The sequence below is a fragment of the Arachis hypogaea genome, chromosome 20 (assembly GCF_003086295.3).
Source record: "Arachis hypogaea cultivar Tifrunner chromosome 20, arahy.Tifrunner.gnm2.J5K5, whole genome shotgun sequence".
Lineage (NCBI taxonomy): Eukaryota > Viridiplantae > Streptophyta > Magnoliopsida > Fabales > Fabaceae > Arachis > Arachis hypogaea.
Window position 1 is genome coordinate 45779616 of NC_092055.1, and position 6508 is coordinate 45786123.

Genomic DNA, 6508 nt, shown 5'->3' on the forward strand with positions numbered 1-6508 from the left:
CTGCACCTAATTCCAATTTACATGGAAGAAGCATCTCCATCCCTACCATTGGAGCAAACAATTTTGAGCTGAAACCTCAATTAGTTTCTCTGATGCAACAAAACTGCAAGTTCCATGGACTTCCATCTGAAGATCCTTTTCAGTTCTTAAGTAAATTTTTGCAGATCTGTGATACTGTTAAGACTAATGGAGTAGCTCCTGAAGTCTACAGGCTCATGCTTTTCCCTTTTGCTGTAAGAGACAGAGCTAGAATATGGTTGGACTCTCAACCTAAGGATAGCCTGAACTCTTGGGATAAGCTGGTCAAGGCTTTCTTAGCCAAGTCCTTTCCTCCTCAAAATCTAAGTAAGCTTAGAGTGGATGTTCAAACTTTCAGACAGAAAGAAGGTGAATCCCTCTATGAAGCTTGGGAGAGATACAAGGAACTGACCAAAAAGTGTCCTTCTGACATGCTCTCAGAATGGACCATCCTGGATATATTCTATGATGGTCTGTCTGAATTAGCTAAGATGTCATTGGATACTTCTGCAGGTGGATCCATTCACCTAAAGAAAACGCCTGCAGAAGCTCAAGAACTCATTGACATGGTTGCTAATAACCAGTTCATGTACACTTCTGAGAGGAATCCTGTGAGCAATGGGACGCCTCAGAAGAAGGGAGTTCTTGAAATTGATACTCTGAATGCCATATTGGCTCAGAACAAAATATTGACTCAGCAAGTCAATATGATTTCTCAGAGTCTGAATGGAATGCAAGCTGCATCCAACAGTACTAAAGAGGCGCCTTCTGAAGAAGAGGCCTATGATCCTGAGAACCCTGCAATAGCAGAGGTAAATTACTTAGGTGAACCATATGGAAACACCTATAATCCCTCATGGAGAAATTATCCTAATCTCTCATAGAAGGATTGGTGCACGAAATTGTGATGTCCAGGCTCGAACAATCCCTGGTAATGGCTCCAAAGCTTGGTGCTTTGATCTTAATTCATAATTGTCACAACTTCGATACAACTAACCAGCAAGTGCACTGGGTCGTCCAAGTAATACCTTACGTGAGTAAGGGTCGAATCCCACGGAGATTGTTGGTATGAAGCAAGCTATGGTCACCTTGTAAATCTCAGTCAGGCAGATATAAAGTGATAATGGTGTTTTCGAATTTAATATAATAAAATAGGGATAGAGATACTTATGTAATTCATTGGTGAGAATTTCAGATAAGAGAATGGAGATGCTTTTCGTTCCTCTGAACCTCTGCTTTCCTGCTATCTTCATCCAATCAGTCTTACTCCTTTCCATGGCTGGCTGTATGCAAGGGCATCACCGTTGTCAGTGGCTACATCCCCTCCTCTCAGTGAATCATATGCTCACGCACCCTGTCACGGCACGGCTATTCATCTGTCGGTTCTCGATCATGCTGGAATAGGATTCACCTTCCTTTTGCGTCTGTCACTAACGCCCAACAATCGCGAGTTTGAAGCTCGTCACAGTCATTCAATCATTGAATCCTACTCAGAATACCACAGACAAGGTTTAGACCTTCCGGATTCTCTTGAATGCCGCCATCATTCTAGCTTACGCCACGAAGATTCTGGTTAGGAGATCTAAGAGATATTCATTCTAGCTTAATTCATGTAGAACAGAAGTGTTTGTCAGGCACGCGTTCATAAGGGAGAAGGATGATGAGCGTCACACATAATCATCACCTTCATCACGTTCTTGGGTGCGAATGGATATCTTAGAAGCGAAATAAGAAGAATTGAATAGAAAACAGTAGTACTTTGCATTAATCTTTGAGGAACAGCAGAGCTCCACACCTTACTCTATGGAGTGTAGAAACTCTACCGTATGAAAATACATAAGTGAAGGTCCAGGCATGGTCGAGATGGCCAGCCCCTAAAACGTGATCAATAGTCTCCTAAGATGAACAATGGATTAAAACTGAGACCAAAGATGCCTAATACAATAGTAAGAGGTCCTATTTATAATAAACTAGCTACTAGGGTTTACATGAGTAAGTAATTGATGCATAAATCCAATTCCGGGGCCCACTTGGTGTGTGTTTGGGCTGAGCTTAAGTGTAGCACGTGCAGAGGCCATTTGTGGAGTTGAACGCCAGTTTCTATGCCAGTTTGGGCGTTCAACTCTGGTTTTGGATCCTTTTCTGGCGCTGGACTCCAGATTTGGGCAGAAGTCTGGCGTTGAACGCCAGTTTACGTCATCAATTCTTGGCCAAAGTATGGACTATTATATATTGCTGGAAAGCCCTGGATGTCTACTTTCCAACGCAATTGGAAGCGCGCCATTTCGAGTTCTGTAGCTCCAGAAAATCCACTTTGAGTGCAGGGAGGTCAGAATCCAACAGCATCAGTAGTCCTTTTTCAACCTCTGAATCTGATTTCTGCTCAAGTCCCTCAATTTCAGCCAGAAAATACCTGAAATCACAGAAAAACACACAAACTCATAGTAAAGTCCAGAAATGTGAATTTAACATAAAAACTAATGAAAACATCCCTAAAAGTAACTAGATCCTACTAAAAACATACTAAAAACAATGCCAAAAAGCGTATAAATTATCCGCTCATCACAACACCAAACTTAAATTGTTGCTTGTCCCCAAGCAACTGAAAATCAAATAGGATAAAAAGAAGAGAATATACTATAAATTCCAAACTATCAATGAAACATAGCTTCAATCAAATGAGCGGGACTTATAGCTTTTTGCCTCTTGAATAGTTTTGGCATCTCACTTTATCCATTGAAGTTCAGAATGATTGGCTTCTATAGGAACTTCAGATTTCGAATAGTGTTATTGACTCTCCTAGTTCAGTATGATGATTCTTGAACACAGCATCTTTATGAGTCTTGGCCGTGGCCCTAAGCACTTTGTTTTCCAGTATTACTACCGGATACATAAATGCCACAGACACATAATTGGGTGAACCTTTTCAGATTGTGACTCAGCTTTGCTAAAGTCCCCAATTAGAGGTGTCCAGGGTTCTTAAGCACACTCTTTGTTTTTGCTTTGGACCTTGACTTTAACCGCTCAGTCTCAAGTTTTCACTTGACACCTACACGCCACAAGCACATGGTTAGGGACAGCTTGGTTTAGCCGCTTAGACCAGGATTTTATTCCTTTAGGCCCTCCTATCCACTGATGCTCAAAGCCTTGGGATCCTTTTTATTTGCCCTTGGCTTTTGGTTTTAAGGGTTATTGGCTTTTTCTGCTTGCTTTTTCTTTTTCTTTCTATTTTTTTCTATTCTTTTTTTTTTCGCCTATATTTTTTTTTTCTGCAAGCTTTGTTCTTTGCTGCTTTTTCTTGCTTCAAGAATCATTTTTATGATTTTTCAGATTATCAAATAACATGTCTCCTAGTCATTATTCTTTCAAGAGCCAACATATTTAACATTCTTAAACAACAACTTCAAAAGACATATGCACTGTTCAAGCATACATTCAGAAAACAAGAAGCATTGTCACCACATCAATATAATTAAACTAAGTTCAAGGATAAATTCGAAACTCATGTACTTCTTGTTCTTTTGAATTAAAACATTTTTCATTTAAGAGAGGTGATGGATTCATAGGACATTTATAACTTTAAGACAAAGTTACTAACTACTAATGATCATGTAGTGAAGACACAAACATAGATAAGCACATAACATAGAAAACGAAAAAAAAACAGAGAAAGTAAGAACAAGGAATGAATCCACCTTAGTGATGTCCTTGAGCTCTTCTATGTCTCTTCCTTGTCTTTGCTGCTCCTCCTTCATTGCTTTTAGATCTTCTCTGATTTCATGAAGGATGAAGGAGTGCTTTTGATGTTCCACCCTTAGTTGCTTCCAATAATTGTGTGGAAGAAAATGTATCCCCTGAGGTATCTCAGGGATCTCTTGATTTGCAGTCAAATGTTCTACCACTGAGCTATAGACCCTTGATGGAAGCTTTTGTCTTCCCTTTCCTCTTTCTAGAGGTTTCTTTGGCCTTAGGTGCCATCAATGGTTATGGAAAAAACAAAAAAGCTATGCTTTTACCACACCAAACTTAGAATGTTGCTCGCCCTCGAGCAAAAGAAGAAAGAATAGAAGAATAAGAAGAAGATATGGAGGAGATGGATGGGAGTGTGTATTCGGCCATATGGGTGGGATTGGGTGGGAGAGAGATGTTGAATTTTTGAAGGTAGTGGGTGTATGGATGTGAGTGGTAAATGGAAAAAAAGAAGGGATGATCATGAATGGAAAGAGAGATGATGAGGTAGGTGGGGATCCTGTGGGGTCCACAGATCCTGAGATAATCCTGTGGGGTCCACAGATCCTGAGGTGTCAAGGCATTTACATCCCTGCACCAATTTAGGCATGCAAAATGCCCTTGCACACAACTCTGGGCGTTCAGCGCCAGGTTGGTGCCCATTTTGGGCGTTCAACGCCCATTTGCTGCCATTTCTGGCGTTGAACGCCAGAACCATGCTTGTTCTGGGCGTTCAGCGCCAGGATGCTCCCATTCTGGGCGTTCAGCGCCAGAACTATGCTCTGTTCTGGCGTTTGAACGCCAGACAAATGCTCCTCCAGGGTGTGATTTTTCTTCTGCTGTTTTTGATTCCGTTTTTAATTTTTTTTGTTTATTTTGTGACTCCACATGATCATGAACCTAAGAAAACATGAAAAATAAGAATTAGATAAACATTGGGTTGCCTCCCAACAAGCGCTTCTTTAATGTCAATAGCTTGACAGTGGGCTCTCATGGAGCCTCACAGATGTGCAGAGCTTTGTTGAAACTCTCCAACACCAAACTTAGAGTTTGGATATGGGAGTTCAACACCAAACTTAGAGTTTGACTGTGGGGGCTCTAGTTGACTCTGCTTGGAGAGAAGCTTTTCCTGCTTCCTCCCCATGGTTGCAGAGGGAGATCCTTGAGTTTTGAATACAAGGGAGTTCTCATTCCATTGAAGGACTATTTCACCTCTGTCAACATCAATCACAGCTCTTGCTGTGGCCAGGAAAGGTCTTCCTAGGATGATGAATTCATCCTCTTCCTTTCCAGTATCCAGGACTATGAAATCAGTAGGTATGTAAAGGCCCTCAACCTTTACTAATACATCTTCTACTTGTCCATAAGCCTGTTTTCTTGAGCTGTCTGCCATCTCTAGTGAGATTTTAGCAGCTTGCACCCCATAGATTCCCAGTTTCTCTATTACAAAGAGGGGCATGAGGTTTATTCCTGAACCAAAGTCACACAGAGCCTTAAAGAGCATGGTGCCTATGGTACAGGGTATTATGAACTTTCCAGGATCCTGTCTCTTCTGAGGCAATGTCAGTTGATCCAGATCACTTAGTTCATTGATGAACAAGAGAGGTTCAACTTCCCAAGCATTAATGCTAAACAATTTGGCATTCAGCTTCATGATTGCACCAAGAAACTTGGCAGTTTGCTCTTCAGTAACATCCTCATTCTCTTCAGAAGAGGAATACTCATCAGAGCTCATGAAGGGCATAAGGAGGTTCAATGGGATCTCTATAGTCTCTAGATGAGCCTCAGAGTCCTTTGGTTCCTCAGAGGGAAGCTCCTTATTGATCACTGGACGTCCCAGGAGGTCCTCCTCCTTGGGATTCATGTCCTCTCCTCTCCTCAGAGGTTCGGCCATGGCGCTTATGTCAATGGCCTTGCACTCTCCTTTTGGGTTCTCTTTTGTATTACTTGGGAGAGTACTAGGAGGGATTTCAGTGATCCTTTTACTCAGCTGGCCCACTTGTGCTTCCAGATTTCTAATGGAAGACCTTGTTTCATTCATGAAACTTACAGTGGCCTTAGATAGATCAGAGACTAGATTTGCTAAATTAGAAGCATTTTGTTCAGAGTTCTCTGTCTGTTGCTGAGTTGATGATGGAAAAGGCTTGCTATTGCTAAACCTGTTTCTTCCACCATTATTAAAGCCTTGTTGGGGCTTTTGATCCTTCCATGAGAAATTTGGATGATTTCTCCATGTTGAGTTATAGGTGTTTGCATAAGGTTCACCTAAGTAATTCACCTCTGCTATTGCAGGGTTCTCAGGATCATAGGCTTCTTCTTCAGAAGATGCCTCTTGAGTACTGTTGGATGCAGCTTGCATTCCATGCAGACTCTGAGAAATCATATTGACTTGCTGAGTCAATATTTTGTTCTGAGCCAATATGGCATTCAGAGTATCAACTTCAAGAACTCCCTTCTTCATAGGCGTCCCATTACTCACAGGATTCCTTTCAGAAGTGTACATGAACTGGTTATTAGCAACCATGTCAATGAGTTCTTGAGCTTCTGCAGGCGTTTTCTTTAGGTGAATGGATCCACCTGCAGAAGTGTCCAGTGACATCTTTGATAGCTCAGATAAACCATCATAGAATATATCCAGGATGGTCCATTCTGAAAGCATGTCAGAAGGACACTTTTTGGTCAACTGTTTGTATCTTTCCCAAGCTTCATAGAGGGATTCACCTTCTTTTTGTCTGAAGGTTTGAACATCAGCTCTAAGCTT

General features: G+C 41.4%; 2 non-coding genes across 2 annotated transcripts; one reads left to right on the top strand and one right to left on the bottom strand.

Moving 5' to 3' along the window:
- Nucleotides 1–347: 347 nt before the first annotated feature.
- LOC112788301 (small nucleolar RNA R71) lies at nt 348–451 on the bottom strand. The gene has a single exon (XR_003195669.1). It is a non-coding gene; the product is annotated as a small nucleolar RNA R71 (small nucleolar RNA).
- Nucleotides 452–6400: 5949 nt separating this feature from the next.
- On the top strand, nt 6401–6508 carry LOC112787740 (small nucleolar RNA R71). Its single transcript, XR_003195135.1, has one exon. It is a non-coding gene; the product is annotated as a small nucleolar RNA R71 (small nucleolar RNA).